We start from the raw sequence: 14,950 nt of genomic DNA, 5'->3' as shown, positions 1-14,950 counted from the left end.
TGAAAAACTCATAGCCAGTAAATTCACACCCGGCTTGATTTGAAAAGCAGGGTGCTTGTTAATAGTACACAGAGCTGAGATGAGCAAAGGGACAATAGTCATGATCTTAAATGAGCACGTTCCCTCGCTAATAGGAGAAATCTATTTAGGGAAGTTCTGTTAAGAACAAAGCTGCATGGGTATATCTGAACATTATTTTTATTATTGGATTGTGTTAAGAGATATAATATTTTCTTCTTTCCTACAGGGAAATGTGCCTTTATAAGTAATGTATTTTACTGAGAGACAGTTGTAGCTACATTAAAAAGTATTCTCTCCAATTTTCCTTTTCTATAATTCAGGCTTATCTTAGTATCTCCCTGTTTTGCCTTATTCATTCTTATATTGCTTATTTTTTGAAAATATTTTCACTTCCCACCCTTAATTACACTTTACCAAACCAATTATGCTAGTTTTGTTATTTCTGCTTCCTATTATATATAAAGATCAAATATTTCTCCCTGGTTGCAGAGGCTGTTTTAACTTCTCCCTTCTACCAAAATAGTTCCTATGTATACTCCAGTCATTTGAAATTCAAAATACAGTAACATTTGGATATTTTTCTAAAGCTTAATTTGTTTGCATTTGTTTCCTGGTGGGAATAGATAGGTGATTCTATTAGAAAATATAAAATAAGAACATTAAGCTTATATGACAGATAAATTAAGGGATGATCAAGAAAAACTATTATATTTAACAGTTATTTCCAGAGTTTTATCCTAATTATCAGAGCCTCGGATACATTTAAACTTTAATTTAGTTTTAAAGGATTAATAGCTAAATTATTAGGGCCATAACCAAAAAATGCTAAAGGCTATAAAAATTTTGGTAAAATGAATTTATTAAAATTTTCTATAAAACAATTTTTTTTTTACTGTAGTAAATACTTGCTTAAAATGCAAATATACTAAGGGTAGGAAAAAGAAAGTCCATTGAGAACATGATCAAGTCATTTATTTTTCCTCTAAACAATTTTGTGTCAGGCTGAACCAATATTTCCTGTTGGAGTATAGCCGGTTCCCTATGTAAGCATATGAAAAATGAGGTAAAGAAGATATTTACATGTCAGCACATTTAGAGTCCATGCAGTCCTTGTTTTTATTTGGATAAGTCTGTCTATTCTTAATTCCTATTACATCTATCTCTCCAGGGGTCCACAACACTGTTCTGAAGATTCCTAGTTAGGATGCTGACCTTCACATATATTTTTTCTTTCACACATTTTTTTATTCCAGAGGCTTTTTCTCATCACAGACAAGGTGGATGCAAATCTCTGTAAAGCAGAATGATTTTTAAAATTGGATTTTAGTCATTGTATGTTTGCATGTCAAGTATGTGAAAGGGAATAGTGGAAGGTTCACAGACAGCTCAGACTGCTCCCAGTTCTGAGGTGTATGATGTGGGAGGTACAATATTTGCAAGACACCCTTAAGACGAAATCAGAAAGCCTAAGTTCATCAAGAAGGTGCCCTGAACAATTCCTAAGTACCTGACAGTAATAGTCCTTCAATTCCAGCACATCTCCCCTCTTTGTTCCTAGAATCCAGTGTCCGGATTATTAGCATGTTGGCCCTTCATCAACATTCCATAGCATTCGCTATTCCTCTCATTGTCTGAGCACAGGAAGGGAACATGGTGAGAGGTGCTGGGCTTGTGGTTAGACACATACACGCTTGCACTTGCCTGTAAACAAGAACAAATGTACTGTCTGGTAGGAAAGGCAGATGAGCAAGTCAGTGATAGCACAATATAATGGGCATTGCAGGATTACAGAGAAGGGACACAGAAAAGATGAAGAATCTGGGAAGCCTTTCCAAACAAAGTAACACTTGAGATTTGAAGAATGTGTGGGTATTAACTGTTCATTTTGGTATGAAGGGAGAAGTTATAGTGACTCTGAGCACTGTTTCGGGTATTGCATGGAGTTCGGTGAAGCTGGTTTGAAGGGTACAAGGGAAGAAAGGACACAGAATAAGGTAGAGAAGCTTGGGAGCAGCTCGTACACTAAGCTAAAGATTTTAATATTCTGAATCCCTGAGTGATTTTTTTTAAAGATTTTATTTATTCATGAGAGACACAGAGAGAGAGGCAGAGACACAGGCAGAGGGAGAAGCAGGCTCCCTGCAGGGAGCTCGATGCAGGACTCGATCCCAGGACCGCAGCATCCCGACCTAAGCCAAAGGCAGATACTCAAACACTGAGCCACCTTGGTGCCCCTCCCTGAGTGATTTAAACAGTAGAATATCACGAACAGATTTAGGTGTCAGAAAGATCTCTCTGAAGAGAACTGTGGAAATGGATTGAAAGGTTTGACCAGATGTTGATTTGATGAAATAACTGTGGGAGAACAAAGTTTCAAAAAATCATTTTATATTTTAAAATAGGTATTGAAAGTTTTTTCCTAATGCAATTTTTTGCAGATTACACACAATGCTAAACACAAGGCACTCGCTGTGTTATTGCCCCTCTACCAGTTGTTAGTTTATTACTAGACTTAAATAGATCTCTATCTAAAGTAGTCTTTTATACATTTTATTTGACATAACCTAGATAGGTTGTTAATTTGCATCAGTTAAAATTATAGCTTTTAAAAACTCAACTTTTAAAAGAAATTTAATCAAGATTTTGAGAGTAAAGAAAAATCATTCTAATTCCACCACCCTAAAATAAGAACTTCAGCAAATGTCATGCTTCCTTGCTGTTTTCCCTTTGTAAATGCTTTTTAAAAAACAGTTGTGATCCCTGGCACTTTCTGCTTTTCTGAAAACATAAATACCCATCTTTCTACCCATCACCTTGAATGACTGCACAATATTCCATCAAGGAGATAGATGCTAATTTTTTTTAACTTCTCTCCTATTGGGTATTTGCATTGTTTTCTTCTTTTGCTTTTATTCCTAACATTGTGATGAGCACCTCATGTATATTGCTTTTTCCATATCTTAGATGATTCTTTTTGATTAATAAGCTGGATTCTCAGAAGTGAAATTGCTGGATCACAGGGTCTGAACATTTTTAAGGACTCTTGATGCATGATGCCAAATTACAATATCCACTTTCTGCCATTCACCACTCACACTTCTAAAGATAGTACAATGAATATTTTGATAAGGACAGACTTATGGACCTTAGTTACCCAATCATCTGTGTATTTCTGAGTGGATAGATACCACAGGTACACTGAATCTCCTAAGGAGGAAAAAAAATAAAATAAAATAAAAACTAAAAGCTGTGGAAGAAGAAATGCAAAGAATTTAAAAAAAAAATTTTTTTTGAATTAAGGGAAAACTGATAAGGGACAGGAAAAGGATTAGGCAAGCTAGTCGCAGTCAGCAACAGACAGTGAGATGTGACACAATAAAAACTGGGTCATTGAGTTGGGACAGCCCTAGGACATAAAAAGACTGAAATGAAGTAAAGCTCTAGATTACTTTGTTCTTGAATATTGAATTTTTTCAGAAGCATGGAGCATGAAATATTATAGTGATAAGCCAAGATTGGAAACATAGCCAAGAAAAAGAGGTCTTTAAGGGATTGTTTAAAATGTGCTGAAGGAATAATTTGGTTTGGTCTTAAACGGCTCAAAAAGTAAATTGACATAAAGCTTTTGCATAGCAAAATAGGCATGGAGGCGGAAAACAATGAGGCAAGGGGAATAGTCTACCCTATTTGTAAATTTATTATAGTGTAAAACATTAGATTTTGGTCCTAGGAAATTCTCATCAGAAACTTAAATGCTATATTTTAAAAGTGCAACCAGCAGTAATTTATTATGAGTATATATCTTTATTCTAATTTTTAAACAATTATTAATTTGGAAGTTTTAAGTTAATAAAAACAAAACTAAGCAGTTAATTATAGGAATCATTCTAAAAATCCCCCCCGCCCCCACCACCACCACCACCGTGGTGAAGCATTTAAAAACATTCAGGCCTTAGAAAGATGTGTTTAAATACAGATTTAACCACAATGTTTAAATTTATCCTTGTGCTTTCATAGATTTACATCTTTCTAAAAATGAGACCAGTCAAGAAAGTATAGAACTCTTCAAAACAAGATTAAAACCTGAGGATAGGGCAGCCCTGGGGGCTCCGCGGTTTAGCGCCGCCTTCAGTCCAGGTTGTGATCCTGGAGACCCAGGATCAAGTCTCATGTTGGGCTCCCTGCATGGAGCCTACTTCTCCCTCTGCCTGTGTCTCTGCCTCTCTCTCTCTCTCTCTCTCTCTCTCTCTGTGTGTGTCTCTTGTGGAAAAAAAAAAAAAAAAAAAAAAAAACCTGAGGATAGATAGAACATATATTCTATGAAAAACTAAAGACACTCGGAAATTTATCTTATCAACATACTCAATCTAAACAAGTTCTAGCAACACAGTGTGGCTAGAAGCAGGTTTTTAACCTAGTGAAGTATATAAAATCACAGTGTATAAATCATAGCTATTTGTCCTTCATTGTTCCACAGACCCAAGTGTTTAGCACTAGGTTACATCAAAAATGCAGATTTTTAAAAACACCAAGAATCGCCTTCTAAGTTTTCAGAACTGTAATAGCACTATATTCAGCTGATAGGGAAGTAGTATCATCGATTAATTTTTGAAGGCTTTTAGTTCCTGATCTTGAGTTGGTATATTCTAATCAAAAACATGTTGGGGAAAAAAAATGTTGGAGACACTGCTCAATATTATCACTTAAAAGAGAAAAATGTTTGATAGTCAAATTCAAACTCAAAAAAATGTTTAATATGTACATTTACTCATTGTTTTATAAATATTTGATTCATTAGTGCCTAGAAGTATTAAAATGATCAGTAGGGAGAGTAGAGGTTTAGAACTTTGTTTCAATAACTTTCCTAAAAAGAACTAGTTAAGAGTCAAGGTTTTTTGCTGTTCTAAAATCCTGAGCTCCCTGTGGTCAATAAACCCTTGCTAAGGAAGGCAGCACAGCAGTTAGCTGTTGATTGGTAATTTTACCAAAGGATGTTCATACTATTTATTTTTAGTATGCTATGATTTCGTTCTGCAAAGTCCATGTCATTGAGTTACCTCCAACAATACACTATCCACTATGTCTGATATTTCAGGACAAAAACAGAAATAGAATTGAGTCCTGCCCTTGCAACCAAAGTCCAAAGGAGACAAATTTTAGGTGTTAGTAATAGCTTAGGATAATATTGTATTAGAGCAACATGAAGATAAGTGAGGAATCCTTCTAGGGGGCAGGATGGTCTTTAGCGTCGATGGAACAACATGTGCAAAGGCACAGACCTTCGAAAACAGAAGGACTGAACAGAACCAAAAGTAGTTTGATGTGAATAAAACATAAGGTGTGTAGAAAAGGGCTTGAGATGAGCTGAAAAGATCAGCATCAAGATGTTATCAGTGTTTTATACATGATAGAGTGGACTTTATACTAGAGAGACTGAATAGTGCATCTGTATTGAAACAGAATTAGAAGGCATTGTTTGAAAATGATAGAAAATGATAGAAAACTGAAAGGGAGAGCTCATTTGATTGATGATACAATTTCATTTCAAAAGAATCTCTTAACAGGCTGAAACGCTAGGCACGATACATTTTACACATACACATGCACACACACACACACGCCCTCCAACATACACCTCTCTCAAAAAATCAGTTCACTGGTGCACAATTAAGGAGCTTGTTGTGTGCTGCTTTGCAAGGGAAAAGGGTTTATGATGTGGGAGGTACAATATGAGGGGGTCTTGGGAGAGCACAAGCATGTACTCCAGAAATAGAGGGACCAGGTCACACAGAGTAGCGATCTCACTGTACTCTAGCATGTTGCAGTAGTAACTGTCTCCACGTCATAGTACCTTCCCAACACTTGTGCTCATTGAGAAACCTAAAATCAAATCCAATCACGTCACTACTCTCCGCAAAATTCCATCAGACTCCATTCCCTGCAGCATAACTAACACCCAAACTCCTTGGTGCGGCCCACCTGTCTGGCCTTCTCTTGCCACACCTCTACTCCAACATCTGCAGCTCCTCCAGAGCACCATTCTGGATTTTGCCTATGAACCTTTTCCCCTCAGGCAGCTCTTTTTGCCTAAAGTAATCTTACCCACATGGTAAATAACCTTTTAATGCCTGGCTCAGCTGTCATAGCCTCTGTGGAAATTTCCTGCTGTCCCCTACCTACTTCCATGTAACACTTGTACACATTGTTCATATGACTGCATTTAAAGCAACTTATTATGTGTATTTTTAAAGATTATTTATTTATTTATTCATGAGAGACATAGAGAAAGAGAGGCAGAGACACAGGCAGAGGGAGAAGCAGACTTCCTGCGGGGAGTCCAATGTGGGACTTGATCCCAGGACTCCAGGATCATGACCTGAGCCAAAGGCAGACACTCAACCACTGAGCCACCCAGGTGCCCCTGCATGTATTTTTATATTATACTCCTGCTACTTAATTGTAAGGTCTTCATAACAAGTGTTCTATTCATCCTTATATTTCTAATGTTTAACACAGTGTAAGGGTTCAATAAATATTTGGTGAATAAGTGAATGAATGGACTCAGTTGATGGAGTCAGTGTTGCACAGTGGTTAAAAGGTGGCTTAAAAGGTTAAAAGTAGCTTCAGAAGCAGATAGACCTACGCTCAAATCCTTTTTCCATTTATCAGCTTGGTCAGCTTAGTTAACTTACCGAATCTTTAATTTATTCATCTTTAAAATGGGTGCTCATGGGGCTTTAAGAATTAAATGAGATACACATCACGATGAGCATTCCTAAGTGGCAAATATTCTTATTATAATATAAGATTCTAAATTTCCTGGGCAATTTAATTTCTACTAAGTCTTTCAACACACTTTGTTGCTTTGTAGGACCAGAAGCTTTACCCTCAGACTTGATTAAGCTTTGATTACCTTCCCCTAAACTGATAAGTCTTACTGATATTGTGTAATAGGAGCTATATCTGGTCTGAACACCCTAAACACCGGGCACAGGCATAAAGCTTGTCCTTCCTGTGAGGCCAGGTCCATTTAGATCAAGTTATAATTGCAGAGGTTGCTTAGAAAGCAAAGCTTCAAAAGAAAGGAAATTAGATATTGTTACAAGGTTGTTGTTTTTTTTTTAACAAGCAAATATGTATCTATTAGGGACATTCCACTAAAATAGGCTTTTTTTTTTTCCTCCCTTTCTCACGAGTTGGTGATCTCAGAATTGTAAAGGTTTTTAGAAGTCATTGTTGATACAGGGAGGTGAGATAAATATACTGTCTCAGGAGTCCAGCTAATTACTTTGGCGTTGTCTATGTGGGCTAAGCAGTTTTATCCTGGGCTTTTCTGTCCAGAAATTGAGTTTTAACTAAGAGACTCAAAAGGAGTGACCATGGTAACTAAACTCATAGAAGACTGATGTACAAACCAGGGCTTTTCAATTTATAATGCAAACTACAATGGCCAGTTTTTTTTCTTCCTATAAGAAATCTATTTAAAAAGCCAAAAGCATGGGCAGCCCGGGTGGCTCAGTGGTTTAGCGCTGCCTTTGGCCTAGGGCATGATCCTGGAGTCCCAGGATCGAGTCCCATGTTGGGCTCCCTGTATGGAGCCTGCTTCTCCCTCTGCCTTTGTCTCTGCCTCTCTCTCTCTCTCTCTCTCTCATGAATAAATAAATAAAATCTTTTAAAAAATAAAAAAATAAAAATAAAAAGCCAAAAGCCAAATTATAATCGAAGTTGCTTATTAATCATGAAATGGAGGGAAATGATGTTCATATCATCCAGCTATGCTAATTTGAGATACTCACCTCTACTCTAGAGATGCATCTGCCTCCAAACTGGCTATTTGAATCCCTGCCGATCAGGGCTCCCCAGCCCCATCCCCAGCCCTGGGGGATGCCATGAGCAGTTAGGGGGGCCAGAAAGGTCATGATGTGTGCAGGGAATGGCAAGCAGTGTCTATAATGCTCAATGTACAGGGAGAGGAAGAGATAAACGAGAGAGAGGAGGCTGAAGAAGTAAACAGGACCAGATCATGGTATGTAAAGACCAGTAAAAAGGAGTAGCAGGGACCACAAGGATTTATTAAGCAGGACTGAGAGCTGAGCTGGGCCATGTGCAGCTATTCCAACCCACGTAATTGCATCATTTTCTATAGCTGTCTGGGTAGTCGTGGACAGATGGTTACACTGATCCAGAGTTAGACGTATATAAAGTAAATGCAGTGGAAAAACAACAACACAGAGATCTCCAGGTGTGCTGACAGTGGCAGAAAGGAAAGAACCATGGCATCTCTACTAGGTAGAAGGAGAAGTGAAATCATGAGGGATACTCAACAAACAAGGGTGAGGCCAAGGTCTTGATGAGGTGAAAGGCAAGTTTGAGTACCCATCTCAATGGGCATCTTGAGGACAAGAATCGGGTCTTATTCACTCTATCCCCAGAGCCCAAGACCATGCTTAGCACATCTGTAGGCTTTGAAGACTGCTGACTGAATACACAGATAAATCAATAAACCAACCACGGTAGAACTCACAGCTCCTGCCTCCTGGTCTTAATATACAGTCATTTCTTTAATCAGTAAACTCCCTAGAAGTTAGAAATGCCACATTTACTCATACCTATTTTGGGGGCATGAAAAATAATTCTAATTTTAAAACCAACAACCACTCTCACACTAAGAATAAACTTGCAGATTTGGCTGGACTCCCAAAACTAATACAAGTAACAGGCATCATTTAATTGAAGGCTTGCTATGTATCAGATGCTGTGTGCTTGGGCTTTATCATAATCTCATTTGATTCTAATGACAACTCTGTAAGGCAGGAATTATTCCCATTTTATAGAAGCTGAAACCAGGACTTGGGAGAGGTTAAGGACTTGTCCAGACTCAACCAACAAGCAAACAGAAGACAGAATTTAAACCTAGCCTGTTGGGCTCTGAAGACCATGCTTTTTCACCAAGCAATGCCCCCTCCCTCCAAACACATGCTCTGAAGATGTATTTCAGTTGACTTAGAGTTGTCCAATTTAGAAGCCAGAGCAGGAACAATGACACGATTTCTCAACCTTGCACCCCTAGATCTCTAGGGATCAAGAAAAGTAGTAAATAAAAGGTCCACAAGTTACTGTCATTGTTTTTTTTTTTTAATTGAATAACATGTTTCCCTACTGAGAGGCTGAGCACACTAACTACACATCTGGGTTTTAAAATGTTCCTTGGAATTGCTCATTTCAGGACAAAGTTGACTGGCAGTTAAAGAAATGTGTATTTGATTAATTTTTTAAAGATTTTATATTTATTTATTCATGAGAGACACAGAGAGGGGCAGAGAGAGAAACAGTCTCCCTACGAGCCCAATGCGGGACTCAATCCCAGGACCCCAGATCACGCCCTGAGCTGAAAGTAGTTGCTCAACCGCTGAGCCACCCAGGGGTCCCTGATTCATTTTTTTAAGTGAGGAAAACTTCCGGTAGATGAATTAAAAGGATTGTCATTTTCTGAAGTAGATCCTTGTGAAAGCCTTTTTAAAAGTTTACTTTTCATGTGCTATCTTATTTACCCCTCCAAAGAATGGTAACAATTGCATTGTTATAATATTATATATTAATAATTATAACATTTTCCATATAAGAAAAACTGGGCATCTAATAAGTGAACCAAGATCATATAGTCTGTAAATAGCAGAACTGGGATTCAAAATGCAGTGTCTGATTCCAAAGCTTTATTACACAGTTCTACAGATGAGTTGAGGTCCTGTTGTTTGGCAGGCAGAGAGGTCTCTAGGATGACTCAGATACTGTTCAGGAGACTTACAGTCTAATAGTAGCTTTCACAAAGGGGAAGTGTAAGAGAGAGTAATAATGAGGTGCTTGGCGGGGGAAACTGGGCCCCACTCGAGGCGCTTCTGTCCCATTTCAAATAGCCATGGGGTCCAGAGTGTGAACCCACTGTTGGAGCCAGGAAGCAGCAGGGCTTTTAAAGCAGCCGGTAGCCTGCCCTGTGACCCACAATTGCACTACTGGTATTTGCCCCAAAGATACAGATGTAGTGAAACGCTGGGACACCTGCACCCCAATGTTCATAGTGGCAATGTCCACAATAGCCAAACTGTGGAAGGAGCCACAATGTCCTCTGACAGATGAATGGATAAAGCAGATGTGGTCTATATACACAACGGAATGTTACTCAGCCATCAGAAAGGGTGAATACCCACCATTTACTTCCACCTGGATGGAACTGGAAGGTATTATGCTGAATGAAATAAGTCAATCGGAGAAAGACAATAATCATATATGGTTTTACTCATACATGGAATATAAGAAATAGTACAAGGGACCCTAAGGGAAAGGAGGGAAACTGAGTGGGGAAAAAATTAGAGAGGAAGACAAACCATCAGAGACTCCTAACTCTGGGAAACAACAAAGGGTTGCAGAAGGGGAGGTGGGCAGGGGGATGGGGTAACCGGGGGATGGGCACTAAGGAGGGCACGTGATGGGATGAGCACTGGATGTTTTACTATATGTTGGCAAATTCAATTTAAGTAAAATATATTTAAAAATAAAATAAAGCAGCTTGTCATGCACATTTGCTTCCTTTTCCCTCTTGCCTTAGAATAAACCCCAAAGCTATGTTTTATAAAGCCAAATTCCTCTACAACAAATGAATAATGTACAAACTGAGAGCTCACAGAGATGCTGACAAAGGAGAAAAATGGTCACATGGGGTCATAGGAAACGGATTCTGAGAGAGGCAATTTGAATCATTAGTGGTCCTGTGACACTCAAGGTGCCCACACACTTTTGTTTCTCTGAGTAATGGGTTGATTATTAAAATTAACTTAAATCCTACGTATTTATTACTCAGTTTCTAAATCATAATCTTTAAAATATGAGGACTTGTCAGATATTACTCTGTATTTATGCCTCAGCATTTATGAATTTGTTTTTTTTTTAAATATCAGAATTAAATATTTTCTGAAATTAATTTTTGGTCCTACAGAAACAAAAAGGAACTCACTGGTCTTGGATTTCAGAGACGTAAACACCATGGAGCTCAAGTGCACAAGCTTACCTAATAACATCTTGATGGAGAGTTTTTGTTTTGTTTTGCTTTGACTTTTAAACTTAAAAATAATAGAGTTAAGGTAAGGCGCACGTGCACTTGGGGTGTTATTGTGTGGCTCCATATCAAACAAAATCTTAATAACACCTACAGCTTGCCAAATTTCTTTTGAAAACGTCAGTCTTCTGAGTTACAAAAACAGTCCCCACTAAGCTGCTGTCTTTACTACATGAAATGGGACGGAGCCAGATATTTCTTCCTTTTGCAAACAAGCCCAAATCAGCACACGAATGGAGGAGTGAAAAAGACACAACGAAAATACAAGAATAATCAAGCCCCTCGCAAAAATGCCCACTCCGACTGCCGGGCACAGGCAATCACAAGTCAACGTGATCCTCACCAAAGACAAAAACAATCTGCTCACAGCAAACGCAGCTGCAGCTAATAACACGAGCAATATCAAGAGCAGATCTGAACACACACACACCAGAGAAGAGATTTTCATGGTTTCGTAGAGAAAACCCCACCTTCTACCCCATTCAGTGCCAAGAGCGAAGTCAAGCAAATGGAAAATACGCTGGAAATTTCGTTGAGGCTCTCCAACAAAAACATTCCTTCCCTTTTCCTTTTAACTATTTGACACAGCCACGCTTTGGAGCGAGAGGGTGCGAACAGTCACCCCCTACCCGCCCTAGGAGTGTTTTACTGTAATTGCTTTCTGAGATGCTGGGCTACTCCAGGCTACGTTTACCATTTCCAAGCCCCCGGGAGTACGTGTGATGGGTGCTGCCAACCCCGAATCACCTGGTAAAGGTGTCTGCCTGGGAAAGCACACGCTTTTCCAGTTTAATTCCTGCCTTAACCGTGTAAGCCTCTGTCCTATTGACTAACAGACACATACCCCAATAAGGTGTCATGTGTGTGTGTGTGTTGTTGTTGTTAAGTTTGGAACCTAAGCAGAGAAATTGTGCTAAGGTTGGGGAAAGTCTTTAATTTTACTCCAATTAAAAAAAAAAAAAAGAACAGGATAAAACAGAGGGAGTGTGAGCAAGCAGGAACTCAGTGTAAACCTTTTAAATCTAGCCTCTTATAGGTTAGGGACTTTGTTTCTTTTGATTTCCCTAGACTCAGGATTCAATTCCTGGTCAAACCACAAAAGGAGAACTGCAGAATCGGGCCCTGCGTATTTGAACGGCCATCAGAGAATGGCAGTCAGAACTCTTCCTTGCCAGTAGCTTTTAGGATTGCCCTAAATATCATAGGTTTTCTAAGTCTTCTTCATAAGGCTTATTCGTTATTTAAAAAATAAATAAATAAATTTTAAAAATTAAAAAAAAATGTTTGTCCATTTAATGATTGCTTGAATAGCCTATTCCTCCTTCATGGAAAAACAAGGTCAGTACCAGGACCATGGTTTTTATTCTCCATTCAGCATCTTTCTCTGACATCCGTTTTAATACATATGAATAGCTTTGCATTTGGGTCACATCTTTCTACGGCAGCTATCTGTGTTAAAATGATCATCTTGGTCACTTAACGGGGCACCGCAGTGCTGGAAAGAGGAAGTGACATAGCCAGGTCAAGTTTGGTGAGCACAAAATTTGAATCCAGGTCTGACTGCTGCTCCTACAAGGCCACACTTTCCCCCCACACTCCTTCTCTTTACTCTGTACTGTCATCTAGAGTGACAGCCTGCAAATGAACTGAATACCTGCATTTTATGTTCCATCCTGGGTTTCAAAGTAAACTCAAGGGTGAGATCTGTGCAAGTTTGGTTTCTTTACTTTGCTGTTTTGACTCTTCAGCTTCCTTACCCGTTAAAAGACAATTCCACCCACTCACCTATATTATAGGCATTTTCAGGGTCTAAGGAGATCTGTAAATGGCTTGGAGAAAGGTGAGGGCTTATTATTCAAGTGGGCCAAATGATAGTCCCCTAAAGATGTCCATGTCCTAATCCCTGGAACCTGTGAATAGGTTAGGTTCCAAGGCAAAGGGAATTCAGTTTGCAAATGGAATTAAGGCTGATTTTAAAAGAGAGAGATTATCCTGGATTATCCAGGTGGGTCCAAAGTAATTACAAAGATCTTAAATGTGGAAGAGGGGAGCAGAGGAGGTCAGAGGGGTCTCACATGAGCAAGACTCAATTGGCCCCTGCTGGCTTTGAGGACAGAATGGGGTAGAAACCAAGGAATGCGGGCAGCCTCTAGACGATGCAAAAAGAAAATGAATTCTCTCCCAGAGCCTCCAGAAAGGAACACAACCCTGCTCGTACCTTGATCTCAGCCCAGCGAGAGATTTGTGTTAAGCCACTAAATTTGTGGTATTGTTATGTATCCATAGAAACTAATGCAGTTATCAAAATGAACTATTTTTTTTAAAGATTTTATTTATTTATTCATGAGAGACACACAGAGAGAAGCAGAGACACAGGCAGAGGGAGAAGCAGGCTCCATGCAGGGAGCCCGACGTGGGACTCTATCCCAGGACCCCAGGGGTCACGCCCTGAGCCGAAGGCAGACACCCAACCGCTGAGCCACCCAGGCGTCCCTTAATGACTGAACTTCTAAGGACCAAAACAAGTTCTAGATGGATTATGAGAGCTGAATGAAATACACTGAGTTGCTGGCACTGTGTCTGCCTGTAGGTCACCGAAACAAATCCAATAAGAGAGACAGCAAGACAACAGGGCTCACAGGGGCACACAGCCAGCCAGGGAGGGGGCAAGGGCAGTCTGGAGCTGCCCCAGGATAGCCTGAGCGGGAGACCCGTGCTAAAAATGACAAGAGGCTGCAAACCATCCCACCTGTTAGGTGAGACACCCTTGGTGTCACCCACGTAGACAGATGATTCTCCCCTCGTCCCCACCCCCAACACCCCAGGCTGCACCCATTTTGTCTCTTTTGGTTCCCTGTTACCCTTCCAATTCCCCTTCCGGCCACTCTCAGCTCACATTCCCCCACCCCCACCCCACCCTCCGGAGGCAGGGTTTGGAGCTCTGTGATCTGCTCTGGAGCCAAATCCCCAGGAACACCTCTGGTGGTCAGTTTCCAGATTCAGGGACCGGGCAGGTCACCGAGCAACTTTATCCTTATTCTATTCTTGCTGGAAGATCATTCCTGCTTCACAGACATCTTATCAGAGGGCCTCCAGGGACAGAGGCAGAGCAAATGCCAGATTTTAAAATTATTTCCCTCCAGCTGTGCATTAATATTTTATTTCAATCTTGCCCCAAAGCCTGCTCAAGATGAAAAGCTTGAGGGGGTTCCAAAGGTGGATCAGAGCCAAACTGATTTTTGTCCATGTCTCCAGGCCCCAGCTCTCTCCCACCTACAGCAACCGGATCATTAAAATGAAAATCCTGCCCTGGAGAATCCTCTATTCCTGCAGATTTACACACACCTAGCACCCTGGCCAGGCCTCAGAAGCTCTTCCCCGGTCAATTCAGCTTCCACGTGAGCGTCCCCTCTGACCCACATTCCTGGGACAATTTCTTTTGCAAATCAGCAGGTCTTAAGCAAACAAGGGCATATTCAGGACACTGAACTACGCAATTAGCTGAGGGTAAATTTGGCAAGGCATCTGGTCTGTTCACCAAAATGGAAATACAAAAAAAAAAAAAAAAAAATCCAGCTTTTAAAATTAAACATTAACTGTGTAAGGTTGATTCTGGGCAAGCCTGTGTGGGGTGGCACAGAGGAGCACTGGCTCTGGACGAGGGGTGGAGGGACTGGGATTCCTGGGGCCACTCGGGAGAATCATCATCTGATTGGGGCAGATGCTAAACGTGGAGACAAATATGATTGCGCAGTGCCAGAAAATGAGAGCAAATAGCCAGTCATCTTTTGTTGGCATCTCCTAAAGTCAGCTCTCAGC

Source organism: Canis lupus, chromosome 10, assembly GCF_011100685.1.
Source record: "Canis lupus familiaris isolate Mischka breed German Shepherd chromosome 10, alternate assembly UU_Cfam_GSD_1.0, whole genome shotgun sequence".
Classification (NCBI taxonomy): Eukaryota; Metazoa; Chordata; class Mammalia; order Carnivora; family Canidae; genus Canis; species Canis lupus.
This window is presented reverse-complemented; position numbering follows the sequence as displayed.